The 20,420-nt window shown below is 40.1% G+C and overlaps 1 protein-coding gene and 1 long non-coding RNA gene across 7 annotated transcripts in view; one reads left to right on the top strand and one right to left on the bottom strand.

Annotated features, from left to right (window-relative positions):
* Nucleotides 1-695: 695 nt before the first annotated feature.
* On the bottom strand, nucleotides 696-5,935 carry LOC118658677. Its single transcript, XR_004968345.1, has 2 exons — nucleotides 5,792-5,935; nucleotides 696-1,129 (listed from the first exon to the last, which is right to left on the bottom strand). It is a non-coding gene; the product is annotated as an uncharacterized LOC118658677 (long non-coding RNA).
* A 187-nt stretch (nucleotides 5,936-6,122) lies between these two features.
* Nucleotides 6,123-20,420, top strand: part of FAM160A1 (family with sequence similarity 160 member A1) — a 210,988-nt gene continuing 196,690 nt past the window's right edge. For 5 of the 6 annotated variants that reach the window (XR_004968310.1, XM_036313913.1, XM_036313912.1 and 2 more), the window contains exon 1: nucleotides 6,123-6,467. The gene's annotated coding sequence lies outside the window, so the exon portion shown is untranslated. The remainder of the gene's footprint in view (nucleotides 6,468-20,420) is intronic. The other variant, XM_036313915.1, reaches the window with a different exon arrangement.

Below are 20,420 nucleotides of genomic sequence, written 5' to 3' on the forward strand. Positions count from 1 at the left end.
AAAAAAAAAAAGTTTACTGCTTATGTTTTCTCCTAGGAGTTTTATGATTTAAATCTTTAATCCATTTTGAATTCATTTTGTATATGATGTAAGGAAGTGGTCCAATTTCTTTTTATTCCATGTAGCTGTCTAGTTTTTCCAACACCATTTATTGAAGAAACTGCTTTTCCTCATTATAAGTTCTTGCCTTTGTCTCTTTTGTTGTAGATTAATTGACCATATAAGCATGGATTTATTTCTGGGCTCCCTATTCTGTTCCATTAATTTAAGTGTCTGTTTTTGTGCTACTACCACACTGTTTTGATTACTATAACTTCCTAGTATAAAAAAAATCAGGGAGCATGATACCTCCAACTTTGTTCTTTTTCAAGTTTGCTTTGGCATATATATATATATATATATATATATATATATATATATATATATATAATTTTTTTTTAATATATTTTATTGAGTATTTACAGAGAGGAAGGGAGAGGGATAGAGAGCCAGAAACATTGGATGAGAGAGAAACATCAATCAGCTGCCTCCTGCACACTCCCCACCGGGGACGTGCCCGCAACCAAGGTACATGCCCTTGACTGGAATCGAACCTGGGACCCCTCAGTCCGCAGGCCGATGTTCTATCCACTGAGCCAAACCAGCTAGGGCTATTTTTATATTTTTTTAAATAAAACTGAGATCATACTAATTGGTAGACTATGTTTGGGTAGAACATACTTTATTTTAGTTTATTCCTTGACAGTTAAATTGTTTCCAAAGTTTTGGTATTATAAAATATGGCTGATAGGACAATACTTGTACATAAATCTGCATGTTTAAAAATTTTCCTTATGATAAGTTCCTAAAAATTGCCTTAAAAACTAAATTTACTGAGTGCTTATTATTTGCCTTTGTTTGTGCTCAAAAATATATGTAGATATAGAGATACATAATCCTCATTACAAATTGATGATGTAGATACTATGATTATTTCTTTTTAGAGCGAGAACTGAGGCACAACTAGAAGTAAAGTTAGTTACTTGATCCAGATTACAAAGCTGGAAAGGGGTAGAGCTGGGATTTGAATAGATGTCTGTCAGCTGCGTCTTCTCTAGGTACTGGTCTCTGAACAGGCTGTAGTGATTCACTTTAAAGGAGAAGATAGATGGATTTGAGAAGAGTTTAATAATAAATAATCCTTATATCATCAGTGGAGTAGATTCTGACCGCTTGATAATTTTCATATGAGATGGGACCATTCAAAAGCAATGGGTTTTTATTAATTTATTTGTTAGAAAGAAGAATTTCTTGATAAGATGATTAATATTCTAAGAGGATATACACTGTTCATTTCTGAGCTCTTTTTAAGAGAAGCAACTTTAGAAGGTAATTTAAATTTAGATTTAATCTGACTACAAGTGGGAATAAAGGAGGTAAAAGAGGAGGGAGTCTTTTCTGACTTCTGCATTAAAGACATCTAATTTCAGTGCTTTGACATTTTGCATATAGCACAGCTAAAAATGGTAAAAATAAATAAAATGAGATAAATTTATGTAAAGTATAATTTAGAAAGGTTGATATTTTATTAACATACTAGAGGCCTGGTGCACAGATTCATGCACTGGTGGGGTCCCTTGGCTTGGCCTGCACCCTCTTGCAATCTGGGACCCCTTGGGGGATGTCAGAGCCAGTTTTGGCCCAATCCCTGCAGGCCAGACTGAGGGACCCCACAAGTGTATGAATCTGTGCACTGAGCCTCTAGTATGCATATAAAATCTTTGGTTAATATCTTCCTGCCCTCCCCGCTCCCCTCTTCCCTCTGAGATTCACCAGTCTATTCCATGTTTCCATGCCTGTGGTTTCCACTTCTGCATTGAGGGTCTGCCCCCTGGTGGTCAGTGTGCGTCATAGCTACTGGCCATTTGGTTGGTCGGCCAGTCACTTAGGCTTTTATATATAGAGAGATGCATTCACAACCTAAGTACCTATTTCTAACTTCTGCTTCATTAATTATAACTTCTAAAGCAGTAGGGTTCAAATCAATGTTTATTCACTGGATGCCTGCTGCTAAAAATGCATTGCTCCAAACTAGAGCTCATATATTGCTTGGGGGAATATAAATTGGTATCACTACTTTCGAAAACTGTTTGGCAGGATCAACTCATATATACAGCCTTTCATCCAGAAATTCCACTCCTAGGAGAATATGATACTTGCTTATGGCTGAAACTTGGAAATGGAGAAAAGTACAAAGAAGAGAATGCAAATAAACTCATCTTAGTGTGGAGATAATAATTATTAACACTTTTAAGGAGAACCTTACTTTACATACTATTTTGTAGTAGCCTTATTTTATACAGTAATATATTGTGAATATGTTTCCACTTAATTGGTATGCAACAATATATTTTTAAAAATATCTGTCTATCATATCATAACATGGCTATCCCACAACATACAGTGCTTACCATAATTCTGTCTTGTTGGATATGTAGGTTATTTATAACTTCACTACATTTAAATGACACTAGTGGACATTCTTATATATAAATTTTTAGCAAATATTTGAGTATTAAATTCCTAGAAGTAGAATTTCTGATTTCAAAGTATGTACATTTTAAAGATTTATATAAAATTGCTAAAAATTATTATTTTAACAATAATTTTTATTAAATAATACCATTTATTATGATATTGTCCAACATACAACAATAGGCATAATTATTTTTTCTAATCCTTGCCAAATTTATAACTAAAAATGCCTTGCCATTCTAGGTTTAATTAGTATGGTTGGACATTTAATGTAAGTATATTGTCCATTTATATTTTTGCAGAATTCTCTGTTCATCTCCTTTGACTATTTTTCTATATGTCTTTATTTAGAATTCCTTACCAAAATTCTTTGCTTACTATATATGTTGTGGATTATTCTGCTTTATTACACACTTCATATTTCAAAATCCTTTTTAAAACTAGCAAACTCTGATACTTTAGTTGTCTTCTTGAGGAAGCAGAACTTGAGAGAAGCTACTGTCACAGATAGATTTCATCAGGCACCTTTGTTGGACTTTACTTGTTTTCATTTCATGTTCTTTCTTTTCTGTTTTCCCTCTCATTTACTTTTAGTAAGACTTATTTCCTTGAAGTGAATGACTGTTTCACTCCCAGAGGGCATAATGGATATGTATGAAAGAATTTCATACATCTCTATTTGTAGAGAGGGAACTAACATTCTTTAGTACTTGCCATGTATCAGGGCCTGAGCTAGACACTACTATATTAATTCATATTATCCTTAAAGGAACCTTAATGAAGTATGTATTGTTTTCTTTGTTTTGTAAGCTTGAGGACATTGAAGATCATTCAAATGATATGTCCTTTCTTTCCTGTCTTCCCTTTGGCTTTCTTTTTTATTTTTAAAATATTTTTACATGTTGTTTTTTAAATTGATTTCAAAGACAGGAAGGGGGAGGGAGGGAGAAATAGAAACATCAGTGATGAGAATCATCAATCCGCTGCCTCCTGCACTCCACCTCCCTGCTGGGGATCAAGCCTGCAACCAGGCATGTGCCCTGACCAGGAATCAAATGGTTGATGGGTCAGTGTTCAACCACTTTGCCACAATAGCCAGGGCCCTTTGGCTTTCTTTATTTTACTTCCATCCTGCTCCTTCTAAAGTCTTCTCCATCTTTGTTATGACAATTCCATCTTTCCAGCTGCTCAGCCCTTTAAAAACCTCAGATTCATCTTTGTTTTTTTCCACTTCATACTCCACATCCACCCTCTAGGGAATCCCTGTTGGCTCATCATCTCCACCCCATCTCCCTGGTCCATGTCACCATCCTCTTGCTCCCGAATTATCTCAATACCATTTTACTGGGTCTCTGCTTCAGCCCTTACCCCCTAGTGCAGGGGTGGGCAAACTTTTTGACTCGAGGGCCACAATGGGTTCTTAAACTGGACCGGAGGGCCGGAACAAAAGTATGGATGGAGTGTTTGTGTGAACTAATATAAATTCAAAGTAAACATCATTACATAAAAGGGTACGGTCTTTTTTTTCAATAGTTTTATTCATTTCAAACGGGCCGGATTCGGCCTGCGGGCCGTAGTTTGCCCACGGCTGCCCTAGTGTCTATTCTCAACCCAGCAGTCAAAGTGATGCTATTATAATGCGTCAGAAGTAGTCACTTTTTTACCCCAAACTCTCCAGTGACTCTCAACTCAAAGTAAAATCCTCACCAGATCTGAGTTATCCTTACTTCTGACTTCACCTTCTCTTCTCCACTTTCAAAACCTTGGCTTATGGCTTTTATACTTGCTTTTTGCCTCAATAGATGTCTGCCTGGATATCTTAACTCCTTGATCTCCTTCAGGCCTTTGTTCAAATATTACCTCCTTCAGAGGCTGTCCTTGATCATCTTATTTAAAAGAGATCCCCATCAGATTCCTCATGTCCCCTCCCTGCTTAATTTTTCTCCACAGTATTTATAATCATACAGCAGCCCACATATTTTCCTTATGTATTTATCATGTCTCTCCCACCTGGAAGGTGAACTCTATGAAGGCTAAGATTTTTGTTTTTGTCTTCGGCTGTGTCCCCCACCTCTAGAAGAATGTCTGGCATGTGTAAAGCATCAAATAAATATTGGTTGAATAAATGAATTATTCTCCCACATTCCAATCTTAGGGCAGGCCAAGGTGACCTGCTGTGCAGAACTTCCTGGCTCCTATTTCCGTTTCTATCTCCCTTGTCCTTCCCCAGCTTTTCCTGAGGAGTCACTTGTCTGCACTTGTTATAGGTGAAAGGCTGGTGAGTCCTGAATGGCATGGGCAGCAAGTGCACCCAGTGTTTCTGCGGCGCACAAGCACATCAGTGGTGGTAGACAGCAGAAGGAAGCGTGAAGCTTGCATCATTCCATTGCAAGCGGGAATTAGAAACTATACTATCTACTGTATAAACTAAGTTATATAGTTTTGGCTCTCTCTGGTTGCCATTCATGGAGAAGGAAGGGAGGAAGCTACTTCCTCCAAAGTATAATCTGGTGAGGCGCCAGCAGGATGCCGCTGCGGCCGGACAAACTTCCACATCCGCCTTTGCAAGCCACAACCTGCCCAGATTGTGGCTCACCTCAAGTTGCAGCCACACCAGCCACAGGACACTGAAAATGCCAAGAGGGCCTCTCGCTAAGAACTTGATTCTTCCTCCTGTTTTTCATGTCCCGAAAGCAGAGCGTTGACTTCGCTGCCCAAGCATGCAGGGGAAGTGGGAGACGGAGGGAAGAGGAGTGGGGTGGCGCTGCCAGTGTGGCAGTGGGTCCAAATGTCTGCTGAAGGGCGGCGGGCCAACTCAGGGTCTGGGCTCTGGGAAGGAGACTGAGACAGAGGAGCAGTGCCAAAGGCCACCACCACCACCCAGCGTGGTAGGGAAAGAATCGCCTAACCTGTTCTCGCATCTTCCAGGGAGTCCTGAGCCGGGGAAGTTTCCTTTTTTGCTGCAGAACAGTCCAAATTAAAGAGCATTCACTGTTGGGGTGCTCTCACACGCGTACACTCAGAACTCCGGCAACACTGGCTCCCGCGGAAAAACAAAAGAGAACAGCAACACCCGCCCCCTCTCCTGGGGCCGTGAGGTTTGCGGAGACCCAGTCTCGCCCTGCCCACTCCAGGGAGTTTGCCAGTAGCAAAACAGGGGACCGTTTCCCTCACTTGACCTGGCTCTTTGGGGATTTTACTAACATTTAAACATTCAAACTGTGGGGAGGAGGGGGAAGAGATGGGGTGGCGAAGGCGCCAGTAGCCGAGGTCAAACCTTTGGGAAGGGAGACATCTAGACCCTCCCTGCCGGGCAGCGGTCTGTCTTCTCCACTCGCGGGTTTATTGTCCTGCGCGGCTGTGAGTGCAGGAAGGAGCGTGGCTCCCGAAGGGCCAGCCCCCAAGGGCGAGTTGTCCTCCATTCCGCAGGGGTGTAAGTTTCAGTGGAAACTTTCCCGTAGAGGCTCCTCCTCTTTCACCTTGGAAACAGGCACCTGGCGCCGCGTGTGGGGCGGGAGGGGCGGGGCCGGGCCGCAGCCGGGGCGGGGCCAGCGCGCTCCCAGCCGGAGTGGCAGGTGGGGCCCCGCCCCGGCCCGGTCCGCCCGCCCGCCCTCCCCAAGGGTTCGCAGCGGAGGGGGCGGGGGCGAACGTGGGGCCGTGTGGCTCAGCCACCCACTGGTGATCCGTAGAAAAGTTGCCCTCGGACCTTCCCCAGCCTCCTGCTTCCTTCCCCCGGCCCTGCTGGTGAGTTGGAGTCGGGCGGGGAGGAGCCGGGCAGAGACCTGCGAAGTCTCCGGTGAGGAGCCGGCTTCCCTTCCCCGTGGGATTCGGCACCCGGGGAGGCGCCGGGCCCACGTCCTCAGGACCGGGAACAAACTTTCTGGATCGTCCCGGGACACTTGTCGGGCCAGCCCAGCACCGCGCGGGGAGGAGGAGCCAGGCCGGGGGGACAGGTACGTGTACGTGGCACGCTGCTGTGCGAGTGGCACTTGAGGGATTCTTTTCGTTCAGGGGGTTAAGGGAAGGGGGCGCAGAGTGTCCCTTTCCTGCATCTCCCCTCCTCCCCGCGCTGGGCTGGAGGAACAGGTATTGGGGCGGGGGTTGGAGGGTTTGGGGGGGACCCAGTGAAAGTATCCCTAACAAGATTCGGGGGTGGCCAAGCACAGCGGGTAGGAGGTGGCTCCCAGAGCTGTGGGACTTGGTGTTACTCAGTGATAACCCTGGGGGAGACAGAGCGAGGTTGTTTTGAGGGAGAAAGATGTCATCAGGGCTCTACCCCTTTCCCTGATCCCTGGGGCCTGGGGGCTGGATCCTACGGGAGGAACAGGCAAAGGCATAGAAATCTAGGGCTCAGTTTCCCTCTCCAAACTCCCGGCTTACACTAGAGACAGAGGCGGCGCCACGTTGAGGTTTGCAGCACTTGACTGGTGTAAGGACCTGCTTGTTTGGTGGCTGTTGCTCAACTTCATAAGTTCTTAAGTGAACCTGCGTTTAAGCCATGTCTGTTGTTATAGATGGTGTGTGTGTGTGTGTGTGTGTCCCGCCTCCACCTCAACAAAGCTCCCTTGTTAATCCCACTAGGGAGTGGAACTGGCTGCTGTCCTAACCCAGGCACACCAGAGCGCCAGAGCAAGGTGTTGGTGGCAGCAGTAGCAGCCCTGTTGGCTTAGGGGCATTGGGAATCCTGTGAGCAGATCGGATGAATTAGCCCAACTCTGTCCCACCAACCTGGATCCATGCATTCTTCGCAGATCCGGCCTCCACCTTTCAGCAGGTGCTGAAGCCTCAGCTATCTAGGGACGTGCAAAATTCCACATGGAGAGAAGGAGCCCCAATCAGAGGACAGACAGTCCTGAGGAACAGCAGCAAACAGTGTATACCTATTGTTGCTTCCCTATATAAATCTGATCTACTCCCTGACTTCTCTGAAAGGGTCCTGCTATCAAATTAATCTCATTAGGAAGTCAGCTGCTCTCCGCTATCATGGATAGAAGCTCTGATGAAATTATGTAGGTCATTGAAAAATAATTCCTGCTTAATCACCTTTATCCCCGTTGGTTAATGAGGGAAAAGATTTCCTCTCCTTAGTGTATCTTGCCTGCTTGGCAGGGTCACTTGCCTGCCCCTCAAGTTTCTTGTATACCTGGCACCAAATAGGATGTTGTCTCTGAAGCTGCACAAACCTAGTGTACTACAGCTGAAGTCCACATTTGGAGAACTTAACTCGTCTTCTCTGGACAGAATTGAACAGGAGATTCAGGCCGTAAATTTACTCTTTAACCAGCATATTCTTCTTTTTTTTTTTTTTTTCTTTTAATTGATTTTTTTACAGAGAGGAAGGGAGAGAGATAGAGAGTTAGAAACATCGATGAGAGAGAAACATCGATCAGCTGCCTCCTGCACATCTCCCACTGGGGATGTGCCCCCAACCCAGGTACATGCCCTTAACCGGAATCGAACCTGGGACCTTTCATTCCGCAGGCCGACGCTCCATCCACCGAGCCAAACCGGTTTCGGCTAACCAGCATATTCTTGGCTTTAGATAACTTTTCAGGTAATCAAAGGTTGGTTTCTTTCAGCTCCAGTTCATCCCTTTCCACAGAGCTCATAAGAATTGTGTTCATGCTTATCTTGAAATAAACTAAGTTTGGGGTTCCATTGTTATTTGTCCTATAGCTTTTGAAACAGGATGAACTGTGAGGCAGGTGGAAAAGGCAAGAGAAACCAAACATCAGTGAACCAGATTCAGGAGAAATTTAGAATAGCCTAATAATTTAGGCCACTAGCTTCCTTCTTGCCTCTACATAGAGACCCTATAGGTTGTACCCCTTTTCATGCAGTCCTTTTGAAGACTAGAAATGAAAGGACTGTTTTACTGCAGAGTCAGAGTAATGCATTGCTGGACAGTTCTTCATGCTAACCTCCCAAGTTTGGTTCAAAACACTTTCTCTGCAGAGTTCTTTCTACCACAATAGGAAGTGAGCAGATAATGTCTACAAACCAAGAGGCAGGTGTACACATACATTATTAGAGAGGTAGAGGTACATATTAGAAGAGACAAAAAAGTTACCTAAGGAATGACTTTTGAAATTATGACCTTATATTACTTTTAAAAAGAAAATTTGATAAGGAAACTCCCTTTCTCTGCAGATATAAAAATTGCTCTCTTGGGTTACTGCTTAGACCAGTGATGGCGAACCTTTTGAGCTCGGCGTGTCAGCATTTTGAAAAACCCTAACTTAACTCTGGTGCTGTGTCACATATAGAAATTTTTTGATATTTGTAACCATAGTAAAACAAAGATTTATATTTTTGATATTTATTTTATATATTTAAATGCCATTTAACAAAAAAAAAATCAACCAAAAAAATGAGTTCGCGTGTCACCTCTGACACGCGTGTCATAGGTTTGCCATCACTGGCTTAGACCTTGATCTTTATTCTGTGTAGATTTGTCTCATAGGGCAATACAAAGGCCTTTAAGGAACTGGACCCTCAGGTTCTCACCTTGGAACACAATTTACGTCTACATCGCGCTTACCCTTAATTTTTAGCCTAGGTAGGGGAACAGTGCCCAAGAATGATCAGTAACTTCAGGGGCTCTTTTAGTAGACAATAAGAGAAAATAACATATCTGAAGTGCTTTATGATTAACAAAGTGTTATGATGTGTGCAATATTTCTGCATTGTGATTTAACCATTTTGTAGTGGGTCCTATTATATTAAGGCTACACAGGAGGAAAACAGATGAGATTCAGAGAAAATAAGGAACTTTTAGATGCATATTTGGCTGCTCTATGTGGTGGACTCAGACCTGAATTTAGGATTTCTGATTTAAATAAGGCCATGTTTTAAACTTTTTCCTGCTACATTTTGTGAAGTGTTTGGATGTAAAATGGAACCTTAATTTCTTATTAGACAGACTGTCTATATTGAAGACAGGACTGTACACCTCTATATGTGTATGTAATATTTGTATCCTTTGCATGTCAACAGTGTGGCTGTACCCAGAGAGGTAGGTGGGTTGGGTGAATAAATGCTCCCGTTAGATTGAAGAACGAACTTTCGGTAATGTCTAAAATTGAAAAAAATCAGGAAAGAGCAATGTAAGTGTGTGGTTTACAAATATTGAAGTAATTACTAGAAGAGACATCTTGCAGAGTTGAAGGAGCTTCTTTTGGGGAATGGAACTCAGGATGAAAGAAAGCCAGGCAGAAGTCTGCTGTCTTGGGTAATACCTTATAACTTTATACCTTATATTTTATATTATGTACATGCATACTCTTTTAAAAAATCTTTTGGCAAGGACAGAGTAAAGGCCTGTCTTCAGAATTTTTGAGTAGAAAGGGATCAGAGATTATTTACTGTCAGTTCTTTCATTGTGCAGGTGAGGAAATTGAGGGATAGGAGTTTAAATATTTTGTCAAGGTAACATGGCTATAGAAACAAACCCTTCCCAGCACAAATTCACACTCTCTTCCCAGGCAGGTGGAAATTTTCCCCAGGCTTGTAATTCCTCAATTACATTTCTAGTCAATTCTTTTTTCTCCTATCTAGTTTTTCCAATGTTTGTGTAGATTACAGGACTGTAGATTCAAAATCAATTTCTCATATTTTCATTATGACAATATTTCAAATATCTTTAGAATCTGCAGGCTCTGCAATTTTTTAGTTAAATTTGCAATGACTTTTAGTTAGAATTAGAGACACCTAGACAATCTGTGTGTGATTTTTAAGAAATTGACAGTGTTTCTCAGTTGAATTTTATAAATACTGGAATTAGGGCTCAACTTTTATCCTGAGAAGCTATGATTAACAGAAGATGCTGAAGGGGCTTTTCTGATATCCCTGTGTTAGTTGCTTAATTTTAAAGTTCCAGGAATAAGGATACAGCTGTCTTCCAAAAGAGTGGTACATTCATGACATTTTAGAGCTATTATATTAAAGTTTTAACCCCCAAGTTTTCCTTTTCTTTACACACAAGATTTTCTCCTACTTCCATTCCACATATATCACTAACTTAAAACTTTTTTTTATGATTATATACACAATATATATTACTCAACATTCAAACTTTTAGGAAGATGTAATCTTGAAAATTAAAGTACACTGTAATCTTATATTCTGAAGAAACTGCCAAAACTTCTCTCTCTATTAAAATATATTTATTATTGTGAGTATTAATAATAACTGGGGTAACACTAAACAACTTTCAACTTGGTTTTTGTTTTTGACTTAATATATCTTGAAAATGTTTTCATGACTATAAATATATGTATATGTATGTGTGTGTATGTGTATGTATATGTGTGTGTGTATGTATGTATATATATATATATATGGCATCCTGGCTGTATATCATTGCATCACAGGCCATTGGAACAATTGCCCATTGTTAAAAATTCGTGTTGCTTCCCATTTTTCTATACTAAGAACAGTGCTTTAGAGATTATCCTTAAAGTATACTTGTGTGAGTGTTTTTTGTAGGAAAGTTTTTTGAGTCAGGGATATGAGAATGTTAACATTTTAAAATTATACTTCCTGTAATATAAAAATTACATTGATACCCCTTTTTTTTTTTCTGAATGCATAAGACTGAAGATAGAAATTCTTAATACATGATCAGACACTGAAACAAAAGGTCATAGTAGCAAAAGGCTCTGAGCTGTTAGGTAGGGCTCACCTCATTTCCTCACATTTTAGGTTCTTTTTGATTTAAATTTTTTCCCCTCAAGGGAAGACAGTAATTGATAATAGCTATAAAAATACTCTGCAGTTGTTGGATGAGCTGCTAATTAGCTTTTATGGAGCATAGTTTTTTAAAAAAAGAACACATTTTCTTAACATTATTCTGGGACATGCCATTAAGGAGTTCAGAGAATCCACTAAGCTTTGCAAAATGAACGTATTTTAGCATCTCTTCTGGTATTTTTAAAGTTTACCTCTATTGAAATATTGGTAATGGGTAAATTTTAAAGTCTTTAGGCTTGTAGAAAGTGCTAGGAACTGATTTCACTCTTCTGAATGTGGAAAATGTGAAATAAGATACTTTGGCTAAATTTCATGACTCAGGCTCATTGAAGCAGGAACATTTCAGGGATTCCTGTGGTAGTTTTTATTGACCATCTTAGAGAGTTGATTAATATTTTTACTGAGTCTAAACTTTGTTCATAACCAGTCAATTACAGGATTATGTTTCATTCTTCAAAATTAGTGTCTTCAGTTTTGTTTGTGTGCATGAAACTTGTACTTAAAGTTTATTCATTTTAGGTTGATTTTCTTTGTAGTACTAGTATATCAGAATGAGTATAGCTATATTTTAAAAATATAATCTTCAATAGGTCATTTAGCATGAATACTATGTACATCATCAAAATGAAATTGTCCACATTTATTTTATTAAATGTTTTTTATTTTATTTTTGTATGATACATTTTTTAAATAAAGCTTTCGTGTGTGTGTGTGTGTTTATTGATTTTAGAGAGAGAGAGAAAGAGGGATAGAGAGATAGAAAGAAAACATGGTCGAGAGAGAAACATCAATCAGCTGCCTCCTGCATCCCCTTCAGGTGATTGGGTCCTCAACCCAGGCATGTGCCCTGACAGGAAATGGAACCAGTGACCTCTTGGTTCATGGGTCAGCTCTCAACCACTGAGTCCCACTGAGCCAGCGGGGTTTAATAAAACTACTTCTTAGGACAGGTAAAATTTTACAGTTTGTACATACTCATATTTTGATCTTTTCATGGGAAGATGCAACTTACTAATGTATTATTCTTGATTATTGCCTATTCTCTATTATGGAGTAACTTTTTTGATAAATTGAATATTTTAAATCTCTCATAACAATGTGTATGTTACAAAATGTTTACACTTTTGCTTATTTTAAGCAAGATTTTGATGAAAAATCTGACAGTGAGACCTTCATTGACCTTGATTTGCTTTAGGAAATACCAGACTACCTTATTTATTTGCATTGTATTAAAAACTTAATGGTTGATGCAAATTTCTTAATCTGCTTGATTAAGTTTGATCTTATCTGAATTCCCTCCTTGTCCTTCTCCACTGTGTTACTGTTTAGGTTAGGACCTTGCATGTCCTATTTGAAAAGTAGACCCTGGAGTTGCTATACTGTAGATCAATCAGCTTGTAACCTGTGTTTAGGTATCTGTGAACTGGTTTTGTTGCTGCCTTCCTTCCCCCCCCCCCCCCCCCCCCGAAAGTAATAATGTTTGCTGATGATCTGCCTCTTGGTCATGTTTTAGGGTTAGTTTGTTCACCGAGGAGTGGTAATTCCTTCCCAGTGAATCACACTAGTAGGTTTGAGGAGGCTTCCTGATTCAAGTTGGACTGACTCAACCTGTTATCTTCCAACCATCTGTCAGTATAGGCATGCCAGGAACAGGTTCTCAAGTTGGCTCTCTTTTCTACATGGATCATTTCTAAATCTGCATCCTCATTGCTGACTTTTGTAATTCTAGGCTTGTTTCTCCAGTTCCTGCTGCATAGGTCTACATTTGGATCCTGACATCAAATTAAACTATAGAATAACAAGAGTAACTCTGCATCTTAATCATCTAGGAGAGTACCTTCATATTGAATAGAATCCTATACATGCTTGCTGATGATCTGCCTGTTACTATCACATGGGCAATTATAATAAAAAAACCTCACCCAAGGATATGTTTTTATTGAATTTACAGAGAGCGGGAGAGAGAGGGAAGGGGGGAGAGGGAGAGAGAGAGAGAGAGAGAGAGAGAGAGAGAGAGAGAGAAACATAGATTTGAGGGTAAAACATGGATTGGTTGCCTCCTGTACCTGCCTTGCCCTGACCAGGGATCAAACTGCAACCTAGATATGTGCCCTCTTCAGGAATTGAACCCGAAACCATTTGGTGCATGGGACAGCACCCCAACCAAACTGAGTCACTGGCCAGGGCTGGGCAATTACAATTTTTAAAATCTTATTTCTTGTCCCAGTTTTTTTTTTTTCTAATCTATTTCATACCACATGCAGTTTGACTTTATAAAGTACAACTTTGCCCATGTTGTTGATCGTGATCCTTGTTGTCTACTGGGTAATGACTCCACTCAAGGTGTGATGATTAATTTTATGTGCCAACTTGACTGGGCCACGGGGTGCCCAGATATTTGGTTAACATTATTCTGAGTGTTCTGTGATGGTATTTCTGGATGAGATTAACATTGAATCTATAGATTGAATAAAACAGATTACCTTTCCCATTGTGGGTGGGCCTCATCCAATCTATTGAAGACCAGAATTGAACAAAAAGGCTGAGTAAGGGAGAATTCATTTTCTTTGCCTGTCTGCCTTTGAACTAGGACATTAATCTTCTCTGTCTTTGGATTCAAACTTGGGCTTGATCTTGAACTATACTATAGGTTCTCTTGCTGGGACTTCTCAGCCTTCATAATTTCATGAGCCAATTCCTTATAAAATAAATCAGTGTCTCTGCCTCTTGTCTCTTTCTCCCGTAGGTATATATCTCCTGTTGGTCCTGTTTATCTGGAGAACCCTGACTAATACTCAGGCATCTATGATCTGCTCTCCTGTGCAGATCCTCTTCTCTGGCTGCCTGCTGATCTGTTCTCATTCCTGAGCCACACCCTACCTATTCATTTTTCTTGATTTCTGCTGGGACTAATCCTTCCTCCTTCCAGTTATCTCAGTGAGGCACATTCTTCAAAGCCAAGTTCAGAGGCTGGGTCCTCCATCAAGCCTTTGCTGGCTGCCTTTTCCTGTGGTAATTTCCTGGTATTAGAATCTCTGTACTGCAATTATAGAAACTTAGTCATTTGCTGCCTTCTAGTGTTTTCTTTTATACATTTGTCCTTCTTCCCAACTAGATTATAAACTCCTTTCCAAGCTCCAAGCTCCAGATTTCCAAATCCTCTTCTGTTTTTGGTGTTGCCTTACACTTAGTAGGCGGCCAGTGAATGTTTACTGTTACATATACATTTTAAAACACTTAGATCTACCTGGGAAAGGTAAGGTAAATGTGTGGCTTGCATGCCCCCACACTTCCCCATCTTGAGCCTGTAGAAGAAATGTCTAATTTATTTCTCATAGGACCTGAAAGTCTTTATCAATGCAGTGCTCCAGGGAAACTCTGCTGGTTGTTTGGGGTTGTTGCTAGAAATGAAACCTATATGTCATTCTTGACCTAGAGCCAGCTTTTTCCTAGGAAAAAAGATTGAGTCGTATTTTAAGTCCCGTTGAATTAGCCCTTTCCTGAGGTGCTGGCTTGCAACTATTTTTGCTGTTATCTGCTTTGCTCTTATATCTTGTAGTTCCCTTTGCTTGGCCTCTGGCTGTGTCTTTTCATATCTTCCTCTGTAAATATGCTATGTAGCACACTTGTGTCAATAATTTTGAACAAGGATGAACAGGAAGAAATTTAGAAAATTAGCTATATGTTTCTAGGCAATTTAGATTGGTCAAATTTTATGCAAATTTCATTCAAACACAATGTGATTTTCCTGTAATTGAATGGAATTTTTGAGGAACAGCATTGGAGATCTGCCTTCATTCTGCTCTTGGCTTATCTTTTTAGCTCAAAGTATTGTAAACCCTCTGCCCACAGTTTCCATCCTCCTTATCCTGCACTCCTGCACTTTTTTCCTAACATATTACACTTTACTTAATAGGTGTATTGTTTATTGACTGCCTCCCTGCATAAGAATAAAAAAAAAGAAAAGCTCCATGAAGGGCTGGGATCTTTGGCTATATTAGCATTGCCTACCTTCGACTATATATACCAACATGTAGACCAGTGCCTGCCATTCCATAAGTATTTGTTGAGCTGAGTGCAAGTTTGCTAACTTGGACCCCTTCACCACCCCTCCCCCAATCCCCTTAGTGGCCTACTCTTTCTGTTTTATCCTCTGAAAGGTCTCTGTTTCTCTTTTGCCTTCTTTTTACTAAAGATTGCTTCTACCCAGAGCTAGCTAGCTCTTTCAAACCATACAACTACCTGTTTCCCAGGTCCGTGTCTTTGTAATACCCTTGTCACTAACAGAAGGAATTTACAGTCCCTTGGCTGTTCATAGTTTACAAAGCACTCTGCCATATATGATCTCATTTGCGGTATTCTTGAGTCCGTGACAGTGATGTATTCTTTAGGGCCTGCCATTCACCAAAGTAGGCAAGTTGGCAAAATCTTTTTCCGCCAACGATGCAACCAATCTTTATTATGTGCCAAGCACACACTCCCCTTGGCTTTGCTGTTGCCAAATTATATATAAGGACTGTGCCTCTTTGGCATCTTCTGTCCTTCTCCAGAAGCGTGCCTATGTTGTATAAGGGCCTCATGTAAAGGGATAAAAAGAGAAAGGAAAAAAAAAACAAAGAAACAGACAACCAATAATGTGCATTTATGGGACACGTCAATGAAAGCTATCTAGCTAGATGCTGAACAACTATTTTTGCCTCAGTTAATTTGCTTGCAGGAACTCCATGTGAAATTGGAGACACAAACATGGAAATGGGAAGGTTGGCTAAAGGATGCAATTCATGTAGAAATGAGGGTTGGTGACCTTCAGGTTCTCCACCTGGCCTCTCTCTTTGCTAAACTGTGACGACAGACCATTTTCTTCCTAAAGGCCTTCTGTTCTTGCCTCTAAGCCATGGGAGTGCTCAATAACTATTAGTGTCTAGTAATGACACAGGACTATTCCTCTGAGCAATCAAAGAGCTGTAGGCGTGTCACACATTGACAGGTACTCACAAATCTCTTTTTGCTGTTTTGAAATATCACACTCGGGGGAATTGTATACAACTTGTTCTGACAGAGTGGTCTTAAATATTCATTCCTTTTACCTATTACTTTAAGAGAAATGCCAGCATTTAGTCTTTAGGCTGCTAGTAGCAATTTTGGACAAATTGTAGCATAACTTTTTTCAAGATTCTTATTTTCATATACCTCATTTATTTATGTATTAACATATTAATATTATTATTTTTAATGATGGAGGAACAGGAACTTTGAGATTAATGGAAAGTCAAGTGTTAAACGGAGGTCCTGGATCTATTGTTCTCTCTGATAATCTAATTAGCAGGTGTTTATTATTATGGGAGGCCATGTGGGCATAGTGGAAAGGGGATGAAATTTGAATGAATTTGTGTTCAAATCCCTGCACTACCTTTTAGCGTGGCTTCAGACAAGTAAGTTTTCTGTGATGACCCTTAGCTTCCTCATCTTAAAGTGGAGATAATAATGCCCATCTCAGGAAGTTTCTTTGAGGGTTAAATAAAATAAGAGATGTGAAGTGCTTTACATGGAAGTAATAATCCATGGTAATTGTTATTTATATACTGAGGCTCGGTTAGCCTTTTCTAGGGACTGTTGAGGGGCTTTCAAAAGGTGTGTAAAGTATATGTCTGCAAGGCCACAAAAGATGACAACACACACACAAATGTGACGAAGTGTTATTTGTACAGGAAGTAAGTACAAGAAACCAGAAAGGTAGAGGTCATTGTGTTCATAGTTTTCAAGAATCATGGTAGAGGTGGTGTCATAAATTGTGTCTTTTAGTTGTAAATTATAGAAGTTAAACTGTGTAGAGGGCTATTTATTGGCTTACGTGGCCAAGGAGTAAGGTGAGTCTCAGAGAAACCAGACTGAGAACTTCTGTACACCAAGACTCTCTGTCTCTAAGCTCTGCTTCTCTGTCAGTTTCCTCCACAAGGCTGGGGCATGGCTTCCAGCAACCAAGGATCATCCAGAGAGAGGCTCTGGCCTTCTTCCCTTAATCTAAATCTCAAAATCCCAGGAATGGTTCTGATCAGCGTCACTTGGGTAACATCCTTGTACTTGTGGCCAGGGGCACACATTATCTGGTAATTGGCAATCCCATCTAGAAATACATAGTTAGGATGGGGAAGAGGAATAGTTTTTTAAAAGGATTGTGTCCTCCTCAGAATACAGAAGGGGTGTTGGACAGCAGGTGTTTGCCCTAACCGGGAAACCAATGGGTGCATGGGATGATACAACTGACCCATCCGGCCAGGGCCAAGATAAATTCCTTCTTACGATCCTAAATTTTAGTCACATTTTTTGCCAAGTATGTTAATATTCACAGCTTCTGGGGATTAGAGAGTGGTATATCTTTGGGGGCTATTTTTTCCTTATCTCAGATTCTGAACTGTCCACGTGAGCTGCAACTTGACCCATAGAGTACATTCCTTGGCATGGCTCAGTAGTAATTAATATTTTTCTGCAAATTACTCTTTTAAGTTGTGCTACAGTATTATAAGGCTTGAGATTTTAATTCCTAATGCCAATGTATTTTATCCTGTTTTTTTTTCTTTCTTTCTTAAAACCCCAAAAATAATGACATTCTCGTGACTTCTCTTTCTCACCCCTGTGCCAAAAAGATTTCAAGGTATATATTTAAAAATAACCATAGGAGTCAGAGAAAGACAATACCACATGATTTTACTCATATGTGGAAACTAATGAACAAAATGAGTTAACAAGCAAAATAGAGATAGACTCATAGACAGAGAGCAGGCTGACACCTGTTGGTGGTGAGGGCAGGGCTCGGGTGTTGGAGGTGGAGAGATTGATCAAAAAAGAAAAAACTCATGGACACTGACGACAGTGGTAACGATGTGGTGACTGCCTTGGGGGGCGAAGGGGTACGGCGAAGTAGAGGGACGTGGGGGAAGGTATAGTGGGGATAAGTGGTGATGAAGGGAGACTTGGCTTGGGGTGGTGAACACATAATACTGTGTGCAGATGATGTGTTGCAGAACTGTGCACCTAAAAACTATAATTTTTTTAACCAGTGTCATCCCAATAAGTTAAAAAGTAAACTACGGGAGGCAGAGCACAGAATTTCTCAAAGAGCATTGTACCAGAAGTATGATATTTCCCAAAATACCATTATATACCCAACTCAGGCTTAAGTGTATGTTTATAAATGATGATGACTGTCAAGATACTGTTTTAGACTATTCCAGTTACTTCACATATACTTAATATTTTAATGATTTTTTTTAAGGAAGGAAAATAGAAATTCATATGCAGAATCTCTGATCAGTTTTCCAGATTCTGAGAGGAACTGATTACTAATGTCTGAGCTGTGACTTGAATTGCCACAAGCAGCGTATTTAAAAGTGTATTTTAGCCTTTAGAAGTTCGTTTATTGACATGCAGTGGCGTTACATTTTTTGCTTAGTGCTAGTGGCTTTTATATTGAATTTGTTTCTTTTGAAGTAGAAAGCTGCATTTTGTAGTGGTGGTATAAACTATAGTTGCAAAATCTCAAAATTAGACTGTCTTTTTTTAGCTCATGGAATTAGAATGTAGCTGGTACATTTGTTGTTGATGTACTAGGCTGCTAAACCCCATTTCCCTCTTTTCTGTTTGTTCTGAGCTGTGGTACAGATTGGTCTGTCTATGCCAGACACAAAAGCATGTGGCCAATTTGGTACATAATTTAGACTTTTTCTAATATGTTCATATAACATATAAGGCAGACTACATTGAACTTCTTATTACATTGCTATGACATTTGTAATCCAGGCTTATGGGAAAGCTGTATTTTTTTTTTTTTTTGAGAGCGTGAACTAGAGCTGGTATATAGTAATATAGATATAAAAATGACTTTTCCATGTGGGTGAAGTCATTGGTGAAAGAATATATTTAAATCTTTGCAAGCCTCTTGGCCATTCTAGTTGCTTACCAAATGGTTTATTATAAAACTTGATGGTGATTATTAAATTCCTCAGGCATTTCATCCTTTTAAAGTTGTAAAATCACCCAATTTATGTACCCTGTAATAAAGGAGAAATGTTATATGGGAATAATCAAGATAAAGGTTTACATTTCAGTTGATATAGTATTATGGTAATCTGTTCTGCATTTTTTAGTGTTTGCTTTTGTGCAAGGAAGAAATATTTACTTAGTAATATTCTTTAAGATATAGGTTCTCCTATTACCTAAGTGTAGCACAACTTTCCGGAAAACACATTTTTACACAAAATGAAATACTGAAGTTTTGTTTTTCTCTTGGCTGCTTTATTTATTTATTTATTTATTTATTTATTTATTTATTTATCCTTGCCTGAGGATATTCTTTTTCCAATGATTTTTTAGAGGGAGTGGAAGAGATGGGGAGAGGCACACAGAGAGAAACATCAATGTGAGAAAGACACATCGATTGGTTGCCGCTCCGATGTGCCCCGACCTGGGCTGGGATTGAGCTTGAAACCGAAGTACATGCCCATGACTGGAATCAAACCCTTGACCCTTCAGTCCTAACCACTGAGCAAAACCAGCTAGGGCTGCTTTTTCTTCTTTATATAAAAGAAGATAAATATGATACAGAAAACTGATTGAATAAAGACCCCTAATATTTGCATGATGTTTTTTGGTTTGCAAATAATGAACAAATTGGGAACTCTTAGGCAAAACCAAATCATTATCTTTGATGCAATAATGAATATAGAATACCATTTAACCCTACTGATTTTACATCCTTGGTACCTCTCAAATCCATTCATTTATCTGAATTAACTCCACCCACTCTACTAGATTAATAGTAGCTTCTTAACTGGTCTTCCTGCTTCTTCCCCATCCACTCCCTAATTGGTTCTTCACTCCAGCCTTACTGATTTTTAAAGAATGTAGGTTTCACAGTGTCATTTTCCTTCCCCACCTTCTCATCACTCTTAAGGTAAATAGAGATCCTTAATGTGTGCCGGGCTCTGTGGAATCCAGTCCGGCTACCTGGCCAGCCTCATCTCATACCATTCTCCCACTAGCTCTCAATACTTTAGCACCACTGTCTTTCTTTCAGTTTGTAATGCACACATGTTTTTAAAAAGCCACAGAGCCTTTGCACAAATGTTCACTACTCACAGCACCGTTCCTCCCCACCT

The sequence above is a fragment of the Myotis myotis genome, unplaced genomic scaffold (genome assembly GCF_014108235.1).
Source record: "Myotis myotis isolate mMyoMyo1 unplaced genomic scaffold, mMyoMyo1.p scaffold_m19_p_6, whole genome shotgun sequence".
In the NCBI taxonomy this organism is placed as follows: domain Eukaryota; kingdom Metazoa; phylum Chordata; class Mammalia; order Chiroptera; family Vespertilionidae; genus Myotis; species Myotis myotis.